Source organism: Molothrus aeneus, chromosome 14 (assembly GCF_037042795.1).
Source record: "Molothrus aeneus isolate 106 chromosome 14, BPBGC_Maene_1.0, whole genome shotgun sequence".
In the NCBI taxonomy this organism is placed as follows: Eukaryota; Metazoa; Chordata; class Aves; order Passeriformes; family Icteridae; genus Molothrus; species Molothrus aeneus.
Window position 1 is genome coordinate 4,738,828 of NC_089659.1, and position 21,752 is coordinate 4,760,579.

Sequence of the window (21,752 nt, forward strand, 5' to 3'; positions counted from 1 at the left end):
CAGCTCCATGGAATGTGCTGATTAAGGCCTTATCAGTGGAGGGTCTGGGGCACCGCAGGAGGGTTTGTGCAGCAACACCCATTGCTCTGCACCCAAAGGAGTAAGCTGAAAGCATTGCAGTGGCCAGGAATATCCCCCAGACAAGCCAGCAGCCCTGCACACCCAGATTTTGTCAGACGTGAGCAGTTTGGCAGCGAGGTTCATCTCCTGCATCCATGTGTTCTGCTGACTCTGACACAGGTCAGTCACGCTGCTGCATGAAGAGCAAAGCTGTGGGCACAGGAAAGTCCCTGGGATGCAGAGAGCCCATTTTATGGGGGAGAAGGTTGGCTGTCAGGGATTGAATTGCAGGTTTTGAGGACATGAATTAGTGAGTGCTGAAGTGAGGTGAAGGATCACTCAAGCCAAAAAACACCTTAGGCAGCGTGTAGGGGGAAACCGAGAATGAATAAAGAGACCAAGGAGGTACTGGAAGAGGGGAGATTGATGTAGAGCTCCGGGAGATACAACAAAAAGTTGTGGATTTTAGTGGTGTGAGGCAAAGTTTATGGAAGAGGCACCACGGGCAGACAGAGCAGCGGGACAGGCAACTCCCCGAGTCTGACGACACCGGGAGGGAGCGCATTTCTCGGCGGAGCCGAGCCGCTCCGGCCCGGCGCTGCCGAGGGGGCCCCGGCCCCGGGGGAACTGAGCCGCTCCCGCCCGGCGCTGCCGAGGGGGCCCCGGCCCCGGGGGAACTGAGCCGCTCCCGCCCGGCGCTGCCGAGGGAGCCCCGGCCCCGGGGGAACTGAGCCGCTCCGGCCCGGCGCTGCCGAGGGGGCCCCGGCCCCGGGGGAACTGAGCCGCTCCCGCCCGGCGCGGCCGAGGGAGCCCCGGCCCCGGGCACCGCCGGGCGCACCTGCAGCGCCGCCTCTGCCCACACGAGGGCGGCAGCGAGGCCCGTCCCGCCCGGCAGAGGGCTGAGGGGACGGGAGCGGCGCTGGGGCCGAGCGGAGCCGTGTCCTGATCCCCCACGGGACGCAGCCTTGCTGGGCCCGGGCAGCGGCCTCGTAGCGCTGCCTGTGGGGACCGGGAGCCATGCTGGCTGCTGCCAGAGCCGCGCGGGCACTGCCGCGGCCTGGCCGCCAGACGGCGACCTCGGCCCGCGCTGCTGCGGGAGTGCCTGAGGATCGGCCTGTGCAAAAGGGCACAGCTGAGCTCAAGGGACAGGGCTGAGCCCGGGGGTGTGACCCAAAAGACAGGGCTGAGTCCGGGGGTGTGACCCAAAGGACAGGGCTGAGTCCGGGGGTGTGATCCTATGGACAAGGCTAAGCCCAGGTGTGTCACCCAAGGACAGGGCTGAGCCCAGGTGTGTGACCCAAAGGACAGGGCTGAACCAGGGATGTGATCCTATGGACAGAACTGAGTTTATGGGTGTGACCCAAAGGACAGGGCTGAGCCCACAGGTGTGACCCAAAGGACAGGCTGAGCCTGGGGATACCACCCAAAGGACAGGGCTGAGCCCAGGACAGAGCTGTGCCCAGGAATGTGACCCAAAGGACAAGGCCAAGCTTATAGGTGTGACCCAAAGGACAAGGCTGAGCCCAGGGATGCCACACAAAGGACAGGGCTGAACTGGGAGTATGACCCTATGGGCAGAACTGAGTTTATGGGTGTGACCCAAAGGACAGGGCTGAGCCCAGGGATGCCACCCAAAGGACAGGGCTGAACTGGGAGTATGACCCTATGGGCAGAACTGAGTTTATGGGTGTGACCCAAAGGACAGGGCTGAGCCCAGGGATGCCACCCAAAGCGCAGAGCTGAGCTCAGATTTGATACCCAAAGGACAGAGCTCAGCTCAGGGCCATGACACCAAACCCAGCAGACTGACATAAACACAGGCATCATTGACATCCCTGCCAGCTGAGACTGATCTCCAGGAGCCAGGTTAAAGCTAACAACAGTAGTGCATAATCAAGCTGGTTTAGCTCTACCTGTCTCACTACAAAGTCAGAGGCATCAGAATTGTGAAAAAGACAGAAAATTATGTTCCTATCGACACAGTTGGATGAGCTCAGGTACAACATCAAGTGTTGCATTGATGTAAATGGAGTTTGTGTCCTGCCTTCACTTGAGAAAGTTCATCTGTGAGTGTTCTTTTAGATTATGGCAAACTGCTAAAAACACAGAGGGGAATGGTCTAAATAAGCAGAGAAAGTTATGTTGGTGTATTACAGTGCAGATGAAGTTATCTCCCTAGACTCTAAACTTGGTGGGTAGAACAGGTATTTTCAGCACATGTGAGTGGCTCAACAGCTTCCTGTTAGGTACCTGTTTGTCCACTGAACTGGTCACAAGCTAGTTTTTTTTTTTTTTTCAGGAAAAAAGGGCAAGCCATTATTTCAGTTACTTCTGTTTTTCACTATACTGCACACAGTCTACAAGAAATACTCCTTTTAAAGATGGACAGTTTTAGGGAATGTTTTCCCTTCACATAATCTCCTATAGGACCCAGGACCAGGAATAAAAGGAGAAGGCAATACAGGTTTGTTTAACGTTATTTCACACTCTTTCACCTTGTAATAGACAACAAAACCTCAGCATTTCACCATTTCTCTGCTGTTAACACTTGAAAATCCAGTGACACAGACTGCTTCCAGCTCAGCTAGTAGCAGACCTACATAAACTGATAGACCAAGGCAACAATCTCCATCATTAATCTAAAGTCAATCTGCAGTAATATAGATTTTGCTACATATTGAAGCTGTCCTGCATAGGCACATTAAGAAATTAAGTTGTTTGAAAGAACTAATCAGACAATAAACTGCCGGCTTAGGGGGAGGCAGTATGATCATGGCAGTAGTCTCAATTTTTTCCTAAAGGCCAGAAGCTTATAAAGAATTAAAGGCTGTGGTGAGCAAGCTTTGAATCAGATTTTTTTCCCTCCAGAAGTGGGCTTAGTTAAGGAGCTCAGGAATGCATATTGTGAGAGTATTATTCATCTTGAGGAAAAAACCTCTGTGGATGACTGTACTTATTTCAGCTCTTATCACAGAGTTTGTATGATACAAGGCAAATCACTTGACCCAAACTTTTCATGGGTGGTCCTTAAAGGTTTAATTTCCTGTGTACTTGAAAACAGCATGGAGCAGATTTTCAGGAGTGCTAATCACTAACTGTTGTAATTGAGATGAGTGACAGGAGCCCTGAGGATCAAATGCTAAGGAGTGTTTAGAGTTCAAGCCATAGGGTAACAGCAGATCTCAGCTTGGGCACTGCACCAGTGCTGTGTTTGGCCCCAGTGTTTTGGTAGGAATCCAACACCTCTCAAGGGTTTATGGAGATTTATTAAGGTACAGAGAACACAGTAGATCATAGAATCATAGAATGGCCTGAGTTGGACCATTAAAGACCATCCAGTTCCAACCCTCCTGCCAGGGGCAGGGACACCTTCCACTAGAGCAGGTTGCTCAGAGCCCTACCTAACCTGACAAGTTCTTCCAGGGATGGGGCAGCCACAGCTTCTCTGGGCAACCTGCCAGGGCCTCACCACCCTCAGAGTGAAGAAATTCTCCCTGCCATCTAATCTAAACCTGCTGTCTTTCAGTCTGAAGCCATTCACCCTGGTCCAGGCACTCCAGGATCTTGTGAAAAGCCCCTCTCCGTGTTTCTTGTGGGCTCCCTTCAGGTACTGGAAAGCCACAATAAGATCACCCAAATGGTTTCTTTAGTCTAGGTTGAACAACCCCAATTCTCTCAGCCTTTCCTCCTGGGAGAGGTGTTCCATCCCTCGAATCAACTTAGTGGCCTCCTCTGGACTCGCTCCAGCAGCTCCATGTCCTTCCTGTGCTGGGGACCCCAGAGCTGGAGGCAGCACTGCAGGTGGGGTCTGACCAGAGTGGAGCAGAGGGGCAGAATCCCCTCCCTTGACCTGCTGGTCATGCTGCTTTTTGGGCAGCCCAGGACACTCTTGGCTTTCTGGGCTGTGAGTGCACATGGCTGGGTCCTGTCCAGCCTCTCATCTTTCTTGTCAGGATAAGCAACAGTTATAAATTTTATACTACAAAATATAGTTCAGAAATAAATTTTAGGCAGTGTCATGTCATATCTAAAGAGAAAAAAAATAATTCAAAAGGCAACTCCTGCTTTCATTAAAAGAAAAAAATCAGTTATCAGATTCTTATAGTTTTATCTTGTAACACATGCCATGCTTCATTCATGATTTCAAGGACCAAAATATTTGGTTGTGTTCACATGCAGCTCTTTCTTTTTGGAACTTGAACTAGTTTAGAATTTGAAGATGTTTATCATTTGTCATTTCCTAATTGCCTTATTGCATACTTAACTGAAGTCACAGAAAAACAAACTTGGCAAATCTTAAGTATTAAATTTAGGATGCAGCAGAAGGTATGCTCACAGGCTATACTCACATGCAATTTTGCATCTTAACTGCACATCTTTGTGTTTTGTGTAATCTATACAGAGGAAGTGAACTAATTTAATTATAGCACCACTGTTTTTTCTGGTAAGTCCATTTCCTTTATATAGATAATTAACTTTACTGGAAGTTAAATTGTAGGCATAAATTACTGAATGTGGCAACACTGCTATTTTGTAGATCTGGTTTCACCTGCTCTGCATGGAAAAGCACTTGACTAGTGGTCTATGTTATTTTCTGATCAATATTTGTGGGCTTTTTTCCAGGAAAAAATATAATATTTACTCTGTCAATAAAACAGCTTATGTGCCACTTACTGCCATTGCTCTACTACAAGAACATTTGTAGTCAGGGTTCTTAATGCTTGCTTACTTACTAATTTTAAGACATACCATTATTTTTGCACTGGGATAAGCCTTTACTGTGGAGTGTTTGCTCCTGCCACACATCTAATTTCTGCTCAGAGTTATAGTTACTGCAGAACAGCATTTTCCCCCCTTTCAGCATGTAAAAGCAGCTGCAAGATCACTGTGTTAGGTCATGCTGTGGAACACAAAATTGATTTGTTGCTTGAGCTGCCTTTCTCTCCTTATGGTTTCAGAAGCCTCCCATGAAGCCATTACCACTCACTGATGTTACTGTGAAGCCACAAACTTTGTTACAGCATTAGTGGGGACCCAGCAGCTGTCTGACAGAATAAAACCCTGCAGCAGCATTTATGTCAAAAATGAGCTGAAGTCCTTGACAAAGAGTTCAACTCTCAAGCTATAAGGAGGAACTGTTAGGATACAGCCCAAGCTACAGAATACCTTAGTTACTTTGCATTAAAGTATTGCCACAGACCCTGGCTGAGGTCGGCTCTTGCCCAAGGAGTGTCCCTTCAGATCCCCTATGAGCCTTACCACTCATGGGATTCCATCCTCTCTGCAAATCCAGGCACAGAGAACAAAGCCCTCTTGCACACTCATTTTACTATCACTTGTTCTCAGCAAGCTCATTTGAGGGTGAGTAGCAGTTCTGTGAGTCACAGTGTGCTGCAGTCATTAATACTCCCACTGTACTTGCAGTGCTACTGTGCTTTTTCTCTTAATACCATAAGCTGTTGCTATTAGACAGCTTTGCAGAGCTATTAGAGCCTGTCCTGCAGCCTTTAGAGAAACAATTAACTATATTAGATGCTTCTATAAAAACCAATTCCTCACACATGTAGCTACATTCTGTGCTTTATAGCAACTGCAAACAACTAAATTAAAACTGAAGCTGAAAAAAACTCCCAGAACAACCACAAAAAGAAGCCCCCCAGATAAAGAAAAGGCCCAAAACAGCCCCACTTACCAGGCAGAAACAACTCCTTGTTTCACACTCTCTACTGTATGGAAGCAACAGCTGTTTGCCATTGCCAAATTTATAGGAGCAGCCTCCAGAAGTGTGCTAAGGGTGGGTTTATATAAGGGCCCTGGCTAGGGAGTGGCCAGCAATGTGGTGGAGTTGTGGGATTTGTATGTCCTTAGGTGGCTGGTGGTGTGGCTGTGTCATAGTGAAGTCAATATGTGCTGTTCCTCAAAGAGAGGTAGTTCTTATTTATAAAGCTAATGTTTTGGGTCTAGAATACTCAGTTAAATTTTATTTATCCACTTTAAGTATAATTTCCTTGCTGGTTTTATTTTTGATTTATTGTCTTGTACCTCTTTAAGGTCTTTTCTAGCTGTAAGTATCTTTAGGTACAAGCTCTTCTGATTTATTTAATATATGTAAAATATTACAGTTCTCAAACAAGAAAGGCTTTTGTACTCTCTAGCATGTAGTTTCCTACCTAACTGTTATAGATGCCTACTGTGAGTTTCTGTAATTGCTCTCTTTTAGTTATGACTATGTGAATTTTGTTCTGACCCTTTAACTAGTGTAAAGGGTTGTGGGGGATTTCTAACTAGTGGTCTGCATTTGTATTATTTTTCTTTATATTTTCTTAGAGCTACTGTGTAATCAGTATCTCTGGGGCTTAGGTTTTGGCTGCCTGTGGTTTCCAGTATGCAGTATTTATGCTCAAAATACTTATTTTGAGGGGCAAAGGTGTCTGCCTCAGGCAGCTGAAGGGGTTTGTGCAGTTTTGAGGATAGCATTTTCAAGTTTAACCTTTTATGGTTTGTATCCTCTGAAAACTGCACTGCAAGAGATCCTTGCTGCTTTTTCAGGTGTAAAGGTTGATAGCATGGAGAGGCTTGATATTGTGTCTGAGCTGTTCTGATGAAGAGTTACCACTAGAAAATATAGTAGAAAGCTGTTTTTTTTTGGTAGCTGGTTTGTTGGAATCCCACCAGCTTGTTCCTATAAAATTTTAATTAATGATTTGAAATAATGATAGAATAATAATATCATGCTTTTAGATAGTTTTGCTTTTGAGTCAGTAAAAGCTTCACCTATTCAGATGTTATTAAGACCAGTTAAATAGTAACTTTGGAGGTAGTGTACTTAAAACAGCATGTGTCTTTAGTCTTTTTTTTTCCAGCTTCATTATAATTCAAATTCATGCAGTTACAGCTTGTGCACTTAAAAAATGTGCCAACTGCTTTCCCTCACAATGTAGCTTGAGATAAAATACCCTTTTATGTGTTTTTCCAAGTTCTTTTTGGGTTTTGCTCCAAAACTCAAGGAAGTATTTGATCCTGTGTCCAGAACAGAATGTATTTTGCATTAGGAAATAAACCCAGACTTGTAGTTCTTGTCTCCTGTGTTGCAGCACATATGCACTAATACTCTCTGAGCACCTGTAGGCATGCCTGTGTAGTGCTTTCTGGGTTGGGTACTTACACAGAGATCTGTTTCTGGAGCTTACCTTATCTGAAGAAGGTGCTTGAGGGCCCAGAATTTCTGTTCTCCTTCGGCAGAACTGGGCTGGTCCGTGTCTTACAAAGGTGTGATGGGCTTGGAATTGGTGAAGCTGATGCAGAGGGTGATCTCCCTTCTTGATTGCTGCAGAGTGATGCTGAACTGGGAGGGTTTGTTGCCTGCAATCCTGAACTCCAGCACTGTGAGCAGAAGAAGCACACCTGGGAAAAAAAGTGTTACACAGCAAGCCCTGAGAGGACCTTCAATGGCTGAAATGGCTGTTGAGATGAAAAATGCCACTCATAAACTTGCAGCTGTCACTGAAGGTACCTCCACAGCTTGTACCTCATTGCATTGGAGCTGTAGGAAATGTGCAGCTATGGGAGGAAGGTGATTGTTGCCTCAGGTACTTGCACTTGCTTGCCTGTCAGGTGCAGTTACTGACAGATGGCTGTGAGGAGCTGAGAATATGCCTGGCTCAGCATGGGGAGCTTGTCTTGGCACTTGGGCTGTTTTGTCACTGTCAGGCTTTGTTTGTGGCTTCTGCAGGGTTATACAGAAGTAGAGCAAGGACTTGAGACAGCCCTTACATGTGGTGTCTGGCATGGAAGGAAGCAACATGCTGGTTGGCAAAACAAATTAAAAAATGGTAGGGAGAGCATAGGGGAATGCATTCAGGATGAATCTGAAATGAACAAACCCCAACAGGGCTGCAGCAGTGCCTAAGGTTTGCTGGGGGGTTTAGTTGGGTGATAAGGTATTGGGAATAAAACTGCAAAGCTTTAGATGGATGTTGTTGGAGCCTTGTGACCACGTGGAGTTGTGTGGCACTGCAGTTGGGGGTGTTTGCCAAGGATGTTTTAACTTCTCAGATCCAGGCTCTTGGCTAATGAACATATAGTCAGCAGTTTAGAAGGATTTACTTAAGTAATAATGTATGTTTCACTACTTTGTGTGCATGATGTAGATGTTTTATATTCTGTTAAATTCTGAATGAGCCTCCCTGGGTGTTAGTCACTTGGTTAACAGAGCTTGGTTATGTGACCATTAATATTTCTGTGAATATTCTAATTACTTTTTTTTGGAAGGTTTTTTCTGTTGTGTGAAGCCTAGATAAGTGTTGTGTTTTCTGTTTATGTAAAACACATGACAAAACAAACACCCCCACCAAATGCCAAAACACAAACACAGAAAACCCAAACTTACTCTCTATCTGTTGTGACTTAAGCAGAGGTGGCAGGTAACAGCCTGACTGCAAATGCTAAATTAGGTGATTTTGTCACTTCGGGAATGTGGCTGCATTCAGTTCCAGAGGGATGAAGCATTTGGAGTAGCTCCCTAAATGGCAGGGACTGGTAACCCAGATGGCTCTTTCTGCTCTTTAATTTCCTACCCCAGTGTCTTGTGTCAAAGTTCCAGGGCTGTCCTTTCCTGTTCCCTTAGACAAGTGCCTGTTATCCCTTTTATAGACCGTGGGGAATCCTTGAACAGTGCAGGTGGGATTCTTGAGAACAAAGGTGGGGGTTTGTTTTTGGTATAAAAGCACAGGCCATTCCTGGTGATGTTCCAAGTCAAGGGACTGTTTTTGCCTACCTGTGGTGGCAGTGAATGCAATAAACTTCCCTTGTTGCCTCTTGAAGTGTGTAGTGTGGATCCCTTGTGCAGCAGGCACCTCACATCTGTCAGGTAGTTGGTTTTGACTTTTGTGAATGAAGCTGTGTGTGTGCTTAAAAGCCAGGGCCCTAAAAATCCCTGACATCTGCATCCTAAATTGTATTCTGAGTGTATAGGAAGAAACTCATCTGAGATTAAATGGAATGTGAAATGATGTTTAGCTGGGAAGAATATGGATTTACTGCTGGTGATCAGAACAGTTTCTGATAATAAATATAAAGCATTGTGTTGAGGAAACTTAAACAGATACTTAATGGTGTTTCTATAATCAATGTGAAACTTGCAAATGAGGTTGCCAGATGGCACAAGAGATACTCTCATAGATTGTAGCAAAATAAATAACACTTCTTGCAGTGAAAGTCAACAATGAACAGAAATACTTATAATGCATCCTCTTACAGTAATAGGATATTCATGAACAAATAGTAGATTCCAGTCTAATCTGTCACTACCAGAGGGAGGGGCCAACATCTCAAGTATTGACAAAACTTTTTTTCTTGGGTTATTTAATTTTTCAATTCATCATTAAGAAATAAAATCAATGACTCAAGCCCTTATTTGAAGGAAGTTGTAACCTGAGACCTCTCTACTTGAATAGAAGCCCTCAAAACAAGCGTTAGTACAAAATTTCACACATATGTAACTAGAAAGAAGTATAAGTAAGCTTGGAAAGCTGCCAGGGTCTTAAAAACCAGACTGAGATACTTATTCTACATCAAAAGGCAGATCAGACTGATGGCTTTGAGAAAGCATTTGCTCTTAAGGATGAAATGAAGTTTTTCTTATCCAGAACTTCTATACTTCAAGGAGCAGCATGCATTATTGCTTGTATTATTACTTGATTGTGCTTGCCTGGAACTTACCAGGATGAAACCATTTAAAATCCTGCACACTAAGCAGTATGTTTGCTCATCTCAGTTTTTAATCTGTTAAGAAACTCAGTATTTAAAATTAAAGCCAGTCTTACATATAGTTAATTTTTCCCACACAATCTGTGATAGGCTGATGTAGCTTTTATTGAAAGAAGTATGTCTGAGTAATTGCAGAGGTATTTGGTAGTAATTGCTGAGGTATTTGGTAGTTTTCTCACACAAGTTTAAAAGTCTTCATTTACCTTCCTGTGCCATCCCTGTGTGTGGATGTGTTGTGCCACTGGAGCAGCAGGCTGGGTCTGGGGGGAGGCACTGCTAAACTCTGATCAATCTCCGTCCCAGCTGATGCTGCTGGAGAAACAAAAGGCTGAAACTGTTCTCCAAAATGCTGGAGTGGCCTTCATGCAGGAAAGAGAAGGCTCCTGGGAAGAAGGGTAAGAATGAGATAGTCTGACTGGCACCCCAGGGCTGGGGAGGCAGAGAAGGAGCTCTGAGCCAAATTCAGAACACAGGACAGCACTTGCTGCAGGCTCAGATGAATTCTTGTGTAGTCCAGCTCCAGCTCATTGTGTGCTCCTGGGTACTCTGAGCATTTGTTAGCAACTTTGAGAAAGGCAATCTCTTTTGATTCATGGAGCATCATCACACTGGGGATCTAACTCTCATAATTCTTGAAAATAATCACAGTGCCTTAAGATTGAAGAGTTTCAATGAAAGGATCTCTGAACTGGAAATAGGTTTTGTGGTAGGGAGCTGTTGTGTTGAAGACCTGGCAATTTTTGCCTGAAGATCAGGCAATTTTTCTCTTCTGGAGTTTGGTGTTTTAATGCAAATTCAGTGTGTGGCTCTTCCTGAGAGTTGGAGCAAGATGATCTTTAAGGTCTCCTACAACCCAAACCATTCTATGATAAAGAATTCAGGTGAACTAAGCCTCAGCAACCTGTAATTAAACAAGAGTGCAGGCACTCTCTGGGGGCTGCAGGGACCTACCTGGGAGCACAAGCTACTGCTGGTGGTGTGTCCATATGGAGCTGCAGTGCCAGGGGGTGGCTTTTTGGGAAGAATGATAGTGGCAGGTGCAGCCAAGGGCCCTGCTGCAGTGGGCAGATGGTCGTGATTCACTTCAGCACTTGAAGTAACTGTTCAGGATGTAGGCATTATCTGGGATTTATGTGCCAGCAAATGACCAAGCATCTGATCTTTGAATCTGTTTAAACACCTAAAGATCAGAGAAAATGCACTTAAGAACAGTATGAATTTCTTAGTCACTGAAAGCAATGAAATCAGCACCTTTTGGTATGTTAGTCTAATCACTGGGCTCTGCTTCTCACACAGTACTGTGTTCCTTCCCCATGATCACTCTTTTATCATGGCTCTTCTTGATCTTGTTCTCCTTGTCAAGTGATGTCATTCTTTTTTTTCCTCTCACAGCACTGATGTGAGCACAAAAATCCAGATGAGCCAGAACCAGGTGTCAGCTGAATATTGCAGAGTGCCAGTGTAGCTCAGCACTGCAGCACTCTGCACGTGCTGAGCCCTTGGCAGTGTGCATCTTCCTCCTCTGCATGTGCTGGGACAGGCACCTGTGCTACTGGTGGTCACTGGGCACTCAGACACAGCAGGAGCTGCTGGTTCAGCAGGAGGAGCCCAGATTACACAAAAACTGTGAGAGTATTAAAGCCAAGGGATTCCTTTGCTCAGGCTTCCTCCCTGGAAGCACCAGCTCGAGCTGGATTTGTGTTACTGTGCCATGAGCCAGTGAGGAATCCTGTGTGAGTGTGGGGTGTGCAGGGAGCCAGGTGGGCACCCACTGGATCACTGGAGCTGCCACTCCAAGCAAAGGGGCTTCAGTCCCACTAGGGACAGTCTGGGGTGGTGCCACTGGGACCCCAGGAGTGGTACCTGAAGGGTCACACAGGAAAGTTTCCCTAACATCTGGGAAATGTGAGGACAAAGGGCCAGGAAAGGAAGCTGGCTGATGTGCTGTCTTGAGGGTGGCTGAGTGTTCCTGTTTTGCTCCATTTCTCCCCTTAGCTGTCTCTTCCATTCCCTGGTTCCTGTAGGCAGCACATCCCCAGGAACAGGGCTTTGTACCTGGGCTGTTTACCTTTGGGTGAGCAGAGGTCCTTAAGATCATTTATTGTTCCCTAAAGTGCAGGTGACTGCCAGCACTGCTTTCATACTGAGAATACATCTGTTATGCAACAAGTATCATTGTTTTCTGTATAAATATGACAGTGTTGAGGTTAAGAATGCCTCTCATGTCCCTAAGTTCCCAGTATATTCATTGAGCCTACAAAGTAGGCAAACCACCCCTGCATAAGTTTTCCTGCAATGAGCCCCATTCCTGGAATGTGTGCACTACCTGCTGCTCGCAGAATGATGTATGTGAATTATTAATGATATAAATTACTTTGAAACTAGCTGAGCTGAGTCATGAACCCAGGGCAACAGTTTCTGTGTTACTGCAGGGTCAGGACAAAGGGGTGAAATACACTGTGTGTTAGTGTGGTGATAGTATAAAGATCAAAAGTACTTGTAATATCCTGGAGTCCATAAAGAGGCAGCAGCAGAAATGTAATAAAAAGTAAAAGGAGCAGGTCCTACTTCTTTCTCTCCTTGGATTTGCTGTCAGGTTTGTGATGAAGCACCAGGGCTGGAACTGTTTTGCCAGAGATATCAGGCCTGTCTGAGATCCCCACTGTTTTATTTTACTTTTTTTTGGCCTTTTTCTTGATTTGCCTCTTAACCTTGCACATTACACCTGCTATTATGCACAGTTGCTAAACTGCTGTTCAATTTACCCCAAGTGCAAGATGTTTTATGTTGAAATTGTTCAGCTCAACTCCTGTGTTGTTTCTTAGCTTTCATCAGGGCAAGTTGCTCTCTGGCTTGCAGTGGGGAGCCAGTTTCAGAGCAGTATTGATGTGGTTTTCCCTGTTTGCAAGGCAGAGGAGACATAGCCAGGCATTTTAACCTCTCTTCTGTGAAGACATTGTAAAATATAAATAGACAATCTTCAAACACCACTGGTGAGCGTATCTTGGGAGTTTCTGAATGTATTATTCTTTCAGGAGTCTCTTGAGTAAATCACTGAATAAATTGCATTCTAACACTATGGTATTGGACTGTTGAATAAAACAACATAACTATGGGCTGCTTTGATATTTTTATTAGTATTAGCAGGAGATTTGGGAGCATTTACTTATTTGTACTTTATTGTATGTTTGTGCTGCACCATGCTGTGCTAATTCAAAAATCCCAGAGTAAAAACATAATATATTACTTTTTGCTAGAAGTGTCATTGCATTAGGCACTGGACTAATCCCACCTGAGATGCTGAGTGGCTCTGAGTCATGAAATTAAAATGGAAATTTCATGAAAGGTGCTGAATTTACAGAACTCGTTACAGTGTTTGCAGCCCATCATTTATAAGCCAGCCTTTTTTTTCCTCTTGAAACATATGGATGACAAATAGAGAGGTTTTCTTCAGCTCTTCCAACAACCAGTGATTAAATTTACAGAACTGCTTTTACATTTCTCAGCTCTAGCTGATATAATAAAACATTTTATCGCTGACTGGGTGGTCCCCATGGTACTGAGCTGTATGACAGTTTTCAGCATCAGGCCAGCTGTTGTTTTTATTTCAGACTAAACCTTCCAAAGATAAATAGCATGTAAAATTAACAGTTTCTTGCCAGGGAAGTTTGGAAAGTTGTGTAGGTTTTTGGTTTAGTCCTAGAGCAAATCTATAACTTGGAGTAGCTAGCCTGAGAACACGGTGATGGATCATCATGTTTGATCATAGCTCTGCATTGAGGAGCCAGACATGGTAGGGAATGTGCCTTCCCTGAAAGAGATGCTGCACTGGGTGAGGAGGGATTTCAAGTATGCATTTTATTTGTGTTGGAAATGTTGCTCTTCAGAGTTTGTTGTTACTAGGAAGCATCTTCTTGCAGTTCAAGATACGTCTCAGGATAAACAAATTCTGTCCTATTAATTTTTTTTTCCTCTTAATAAATTCTTGCTAATGAAAACCTTCCCCACCTCATTGTCACGTGCAAGGATGGAGTTTTTGAAGTGAGTGTCTAGAGGCTGGGAACAGTGGAGTGTGGTATGGCCTAGCGTGCAGCATGATGTGTTCTCATGCCATAAACCCAGAGATTCTTCAGGGAATGGCTGAGTCAGGAGCTGCTCACATGACACAGCAGGGAAATGGCACTTCCTGGACTGTGCAGGGGAGACAGACATTCTTACCCTTGTTTATCCTGGTCTTTCAACTTGTATAAATTCTACTTAATGAAAAATTGGAGTGGAGAGTGGCTGGATAAGGAGGTCAGAGCAGGGGCAGCTGTGGCCTGTGTAGCATCTTCTGTAAGCAGTTAGCCTGTGCTTGCTGCTTCCAAGTGCTTTGCTCTAGTGGGTGAGCAGTCAGGCTCCTGACCCTCTGGACACCTGAGATCCACTGTGCCATGTCATGCTGGGGAGTCACACTGGGGGGACAGTCGTGCTGGAGGCTACAGCTGCTCCTTCTTAAAGCCTTGCAGGCACTACTGAACAAGCTCTGCTTCTCACAAGGTTTAATACCAACAATTGGCTATTAAGCAATTCTCTGCCTCGGGCTTAGAGCTCCATCTGGATGTGAACTCAGCAGAAACTTTGTGTCTTGGAGGATCTGGTCTCCTGAAAAGTAGCAGCTCCTGGCTGTGTCTGCTTCTTTCCCTGCCTAGGGAAGCTGAGAAGGACAAGACTCTTGACTCTTTATTCAAGCACAGAGCTGGTGTCAATTTTAACTTTTTAATTGCTCAGTTCTTAAGTTAATAGTAGCAACCATGTGACCTCACAATGAGACATTCACAGTCAAATCTTTTTCTTATTGAAACCTGTTGTAAAATTTGGACATTGATTACTCCTCAAATCAAGAAATTCCTCAGACTGAGTCTGTGCTTTGAGCTGGCCATGTGCATATCTCTATTTCTATTTAGCATGATACGTGCCTGAGGGAAACATTTCAAAAGCTGAGAGCACAGGATGCTCAACAGCTCCTTGCACCTATGGAAATTCCCTGAGTGATGTCCTGAACAGGATAGTGAGGTCTGGGTGCATTTATCAATAACAAAGTTTCTTTATTTAATGTGAAGTGGCTGCAGCTGCAGTCCTTCAAGTGAGGTATTTCCTCTACACTGTACACAAGGGTAATGAACTCTTAATTTTAACAGGTACAGAGAAAGATGACCAAGGGAATGAAACTGCCTGTTTCATGAGTGACTGGAAAAGCCTGGCCTGTAAAACTCACCAAGAAAGGTGAGGAGTGTAGTTGCTTTCTTTGGTACGGCAAGGAGTTAAGTACCAGAGAGAAAGGAAAAAGTCATATTGGAAGACAGCATTTCCACGAGTACAGCTGGGTACAAATAAATGAGGTATCGTTAAATCAGGTAAAAATCAGCCTAAAAATATATTGCTCCAAGAAGGTTGGTAAAAGTCTTCTACTAAAGGCAAAGGAGGCACAAGTGTTAACTGCCTCTGAGATGGTGTTTGGCCAGTTCATGAACAGGAGGGTATGATATGGTGCCTGCAGTGGTGGGGGCTCATTCTCAAGGGCTGGGAAATTCTGCAGCTCTTTATTGTGACAGCCAGTATCTGGTGGAGATATTTAAGCTGAAATGTTCTCTCTTGGTCTTTGAATCTGAACTGGATTACACTCTTCAGTGGAGGCTGGGAGAAAAATGTGAAAATATAAGTGCCTTGCAAATGCTTCAGTTATTATTAAAACAGGCAGCAAAAGATTGTCAGCCACATCTGGCAACAGCAACTGTGGGGGATGCTAATATCTGTCCCATTGCCAGTAATTTTTTTTAAAATACCAACACAGAATAACACTACTTAATAAAACTGCATAATTCCTCTCCCTTTAAGCACAGCTGAAACCAACTGAAGAGTTGCTTTGGGAACAGTAAGTCTTGTTGTGTGGTGTCCTTTTCCAAAGTCTTGGCTTGACACACACAGATCCTGGGATGCTCCCCAGGCTCACACCAGCACCATGGGGGCTGTGAAGGAAGGGGATTGCAGTGACCTGGCCAGGTGTGTTCAGTGCAGCCTGGACACCACTGTGCTGCCATTGATTGCTCATGGGATCTGATATTGGAGTTGGCCTTTAAGTGAGGTGTTGTCTCCCAGATTTAATGGTTGGATGTTGAGATGATCCCTTGAAAGCTTTGGCTCTAGTGCATGCAGGAAAGGAAGGCCTGGAGTGTTCATGGATGCTGGGTAGAAATCAGCTCAGTGTGCACAGAGGCTGAGGTGTCAGCTCTGGATTGAAGTGGCTGATTCTGGACTGGCTGTGGCTGAGGATGTTTTCTCAGGGCAGTGTGTTGAGGGTGAAAACTCCAGTGGCTTCTGACCAGTGTGGCTGTGCTCTCCAAGAACATGGCTTTCTGCAGGGAGAGATGAAATGTTGGAAATTTTAGCTTGCATCAGCCAGGATGAGGAAACTGCACTTCCTTAAGAGAGGTTTTTGGGTGCTCCCTACCTATCCATCTGTGTGTGGCATTTAGACAAATAAGCACTTGCAGGGGGCATCCTTCGTGGGGAATTTCCAGGTTCTTTCTGTAACAGTCACCTTTTAGCCATATTTGCTGCTGTCTAACTTGTTCTTTGGAAGACAAAGACTCTCAGTCCTAGCCCAGATCTCTGAATTTCCTTATACAACAAAAATCAAGCAGGGACAGAGGTGCTTGAAGATGTCAAGTGGGAAGTAATTTAAAAGTGAAAAGGAAGCATTACTCTACGAGCTAGCAAACCTTATAAAGGATTCTACTTGCTGATGACAAAAATCATTTGTCCTGATCCCATGGTCTCAAGTGGAGAAGCAGCTTCATCCTGAAGTGACTTGCTGTGCTTAAGTTCAGTTTAGTCTGTAGGTGTGCTGGCAGGAGTGCAGGAGCATTGGGAGATGGCTGTGGGATGCAGCACAGCACCTCAATTACCCAGCAGAAGTTGGCTAGGACGTGGTGCTTAAGATGGCTCCTGGTTACTCTGTGATAAAAAGACAGCTACAAAGACCTTGGCTGGGTTAGGTTCCTAATTAAAAAGTGGGGGTTTTGCAGTGGGAAGAGATGTAATCAATGTAAAAAGTTAAAAAGCATTCCTCTGGTCCCAGCAGTGACTTCTGCAGAATGTGGACACCAGGAATGTGCCTACACAGAATGGTCTTGGAGGAGAACATCTTTCATCTCTTGGTTGTGCTGATTTTGGGAGATGAGTTATTTATTTTTTAATGAAAGACTTAGTCATGTTTTAATTCTACTTATGGATGCATTTTTGACTCAATGACTTAAATCTATAAAACTAGCAATCAAGGGCATGTGTGTAAGGACATTTCTGGGTTTTATAGCTCAAGTACATCTCAGCCATTAGTTGCTTTTAAAACAGTAGGTCCTATTTTATTAATGAACTGGTTTTGATCTGCTAACAGGCAGGTTCTCTGATTACAGTCTTATCTTCAAGAGTGCTATTCAAAAAGAATTAGATTAAAATACATACGTATATTCATACAGCTTATCCATTTCACAGTCAAAGCACCATCATGAAACCTGTTCAAACACAGAGTCAATGGGGATAATGTCTTGATGAATAAAATTTTGCTACCAGAGAAGACCCCAGTCTAAATATCATCTTGAAACAGGCCCACAGACTGTGGGAGTCTAATGTTGTAACTCTCCAGATGTTGTGCAAATATCTGTTAGGAAAAAAAAATAGTGAAATAACAAAGAACAAAAATGATGCACCACAATTGCAGGATTTACGAACAGAACTGTAGGTAGAAATGGATGGATTCTTTTGGATTGTTGCCACCCATGTAAATGAAAATCTGAAAAACCTGTTAATGAAAGATGTGTGATTTTTGGCCTGAAAGTTGTGACAGACTAAGGTAATAGCTTAAATGTGAGTGAAAAGAATATTTTCATGGGGTTAGTGTGAGACAGGGTGTTTCAGAAGCTTTGAGCTGCTGAACAAAGGGCTGGATTCATTTGGTTAAATAGATCCTGATGCTTTGGGCTGCCAGGTGTGAGCTGTGGAAGGTCCTGCTGTTACATGGTGCTCTGTCATAGCTCCCAGTAATGATTCACCCCGTGGGCAGTGGGTGGGGTTTTTTCCAACTGTTATTGGAAATTTTCTGATTTAATAAAGCAGCTTCAGTAGCAGCATAATGTGGTGGTTTTTGATCAGTGTACTGGAGGGTTTTTATTGCTTAAACAGATTAAGATACTGTACTACAGGGCTGCTAAAAGCAGCAGTTTTGCCTTAACTCTAAGCTTGCATAAATTTCAGATCTCTGGTCCTCTGTCTTCATGGGAGCACTATTTCAACATAGCTGGTAGTGGTTAAAACCATTGCTTGTGTCAAAGGAAATTGGATCAACAAATGAAGTGAAAAAGATGTCTTTCCTTCTAGCTCATTTGGGTTGTGCCATGTGGGACCATATGTCACTTGACCTTTATTTCCTTCGGCTAAATAGGATCAGTACTAATGAAAACAAGTTCAGAAAATAGATCAGATTGCAACACAGCTTTGGTTAAAAAAAAATCAACAAGCTTCTTGTTTCATCTCTGAAGCATTTCTGTAATTGCATCTGTGCATTTTAGAATACCTTCTTTTATATGGCTACATTTTTCTGCTTCATATACATGGAAATTTGGGGTTATAGGTGCATAAAGAGATACTCTGTTAAGTAACTTGAATTTTATGTGGGCAAAGGGGTTGAGCAGCACCCTATGTTTAAAATCCATGTTTTAGATTAGCCAAGATATTTCTATTATGGGATTCTGTAGTTCAAACATAAGTTCTAGAGCTCCTAACAGTTCTATAATTGAGTACACAAGTTGCTGACTGCCCAAAGCCACAAGTGTGAAATGTGATGGAGCTGTGGCTTATCTCCTGAACTGTAAGAATAGTAGAAAAATAGGCAAACTTTCCTGGGTTTAGAAGTTGCAAGTTTTTTTGAAACTAAAATGCTTCTTTTCTGGTTTTAGCCTACTTCATTCCACTTTTCTATCAAAGTGATCCTTGTCATAAAAGAAAACTCCAAACCCTGATGCTATATTAATGATTTAAGACTCCAAAAGAGACTGCCTAGCTCTGAACTCCTAAATAGCTGGATAAATTCTGCCAATCAGTTTTGCCTAGTAGGAAAAAGTCTTTTCCTGAAGAGAAATCTTGTGGTTTTCAGTCAGGAGAAATAGTGTATAAGACAAAATGGTGTAATCCCACAGACACATCTGCAGAGGCTGCATTGTCTCTGGATGTGGATGTGCTCTTTCCTGTCCATAAAAAGCTGCTGTGGAATTTTTCACCTGTTCTTTGGAGTGCTGTTGAGTCCAGAACAGTCATACTGTTTCTGGGGGACAGAGTCCATCTGTTGAATGCTGTGTATAAGTGTCATTATCTCTCTTTAATATCCCACTGAACTGCTGTGTTGTAGGTAATTATGTTCATGGGATGGAAGCTGTCACCAGACATAAATACCTGCTGTTTTGGTGAAATGGATAATGCAAGTTTTTATGCAAAAAAAGATCTCAAAGATGTGTGCGATGCTTATGGGTCGCTCTCAAGCTGGTGGGAAGCAACGGGAATGTCAACAGAACTGTAATTAATGGCATTGCCTTGACTCACCACTTGTCAGGTTAGAGTACAAAAAGGTGAAACTCACTTGTCATCTGCCTTGCTGAAAATGTGCTGCCTTTCAAAAAGCAAAATGATTCACAGCACAGTCTGATCTGGTCTGGAAGAGTGGTGATGTACAGCAGGAAGTCCAGCTGGAGGCCAGTGACTCGTGGTGCACCCAGGGTCAGTGATGGGGCCAGGAGTGCTCTTCATTCCTCACCTGGATAACATCACAGAGTGACCCCTGGGCAGTTTTGCAAAGAAGACAAAGCTGAGAGGAGTGACTGGTGCACCAGGTGGTTTCACTGCCATTCAGAGGGACTGGGATAGGCTGAGAAATGGGCTGACAGGAATCTCATGAAATTCAACAAGGCAAAATGCAAAGTCCTGCACCTGTACCAGCACCAGCTGGAAAGCAGCTTTGCAGATAAAAGACACATCCTGGTGGATACCAAGCTGACTGTGAGCAAGCAGTTGTGGGAAAGAAGGCCAGCAGCCTCCTGGGCTGCTTTGGGAAGGGCATTGAGGGCACACCAAGGGAGGTGACCCTTCCTGTTTGCCCAGCCCTGGTGAGCTTGCATCTGGTGCACTGTGTACAGGACTGGGCTCCCCACTAGGAGAGACACACACTGGTGTGAGTCCAGTGCAGAGCCAGGAAGGGGAAGGGGTTGAAGCATCTTACACACTGGGAGAGCTGGGACTATTCAGCCTGCAAAAGAGGGGGCTTGGGGCTTACCTATGTGCATAATGAATGCCTGATGGTGGGAGAAGTAAACATGATGGAGGCAGACTCTTCTCACTGGTGTTCAGTGAGGCAATAAACACAAGGCAATAAGCAATGAAACAAGAAGCAGTAAACACAAATTGAAATGTAGGATATTAAACATAAGATTTTTTTTCTCTGAGGGTGATTGAACACTTGAGGTGGTGACTCAAAGAGGCTGTTGAATGACCATTCTTGGAGCTATTAAAATTCACCTGAACAAAGTGATCCAGACTGTCTGCCACTGCTCTGTGCAGAGGATCCAGAGGTACCTCAGCCATTCTGTGATTCTGCCTGGATACAGCCGTGTGCCTAAACCCTGCTGTGAAAGGTAGCAATTGAGTAGGTGCACTAACAGCCTGAATAATCCTCTGTTACTGTGAGTAATCATCTCTACTTAGATTTACAAACAGCCCTTTATGTTCTTGAGTGACATTAGTCTATTATCCTATTGCTAATCACTCCATTTGTTAGGAAGAGACAAAACTTTAGATAAAACTTCCTTCATTGGTTAATGAAGTTAATGAGCATTGCAATTGGAATCCTTCTAGCAGAAGGGAACATAGCTTTGTTGTACACAATTGCAGTGACCATGTGAAATAAGAATTCCATGATTTGAGCATGACATTGAGGGAACTGTGCCTGAAACCTGACCCCTTTGAGTTAGTGTGTGAATGACTGCTGGAATTGCATTAATCTCTGTGATCTGCAGTGTTTTCCCCTTGGTGCCTGCAGCCTGTTAAAGAGCCTGAAGAGGAGCAAGCACTTGTGCACTAATAGGTTATTTCTTATTAAATTAAGCTCAAGTGTTGCAGGAGCACTAGACTAGATGAGATCTCTTGGATTACTGAGCTTTAGACCTTCTGCAGTGGTTCACAACTGTTCTGCAAAACTGCTTGGTAGAGGAACTCTGCTCCTTTGGCACTTTTCCCTTACCTGTCTGGGGAACTCTGCCACTGTTAGGTTAAATCTGGTTAGTGTGTTGTCTTCTATGCTGTACATGATCAGAACACTTAACCACTACAATTCCTTTCCTTGTGCTTGTTCCCTAATAAATTTAGAAGGAGAAGTGTATTGGATTTACATGGCAAGAATTGCTAAAATGAACAGTTTAATGTTTGCAGTTCCAGGAAATGTCTTGTGGGAGAGCTGTACAAAGGTCACCTTCAATCTCTGTTTCATGGTCTTAATATCTTCTGAATTTCAGTATTTTGCTGTGGCTGGACTAGTGTCCCTGTCATTTCTCTATTCAGGTTAAGGCCAGGTTGGGTAGGGCTTTGAACAACCTGGTTCAGTGGAAGGTGTCCTGCCCAAGGCAGGGGGGTTGGAACTGGATGATTTTTCAGTTCCCTTCCAACCCAGACCATTCTATGATTTACTCCAGCAGAGTGAAGTAAATTAAAATTCAGGTCTCACTATTCATTTGTTGACTTCTGATCTTTATTTTAAATGAGTCAAGAGCACAAACCCCAAAAATCTTCTTGGTCTTAAATGTCAGGTTTGAATACAGTAATTCAGAGTTAGTATTTAAATGTGT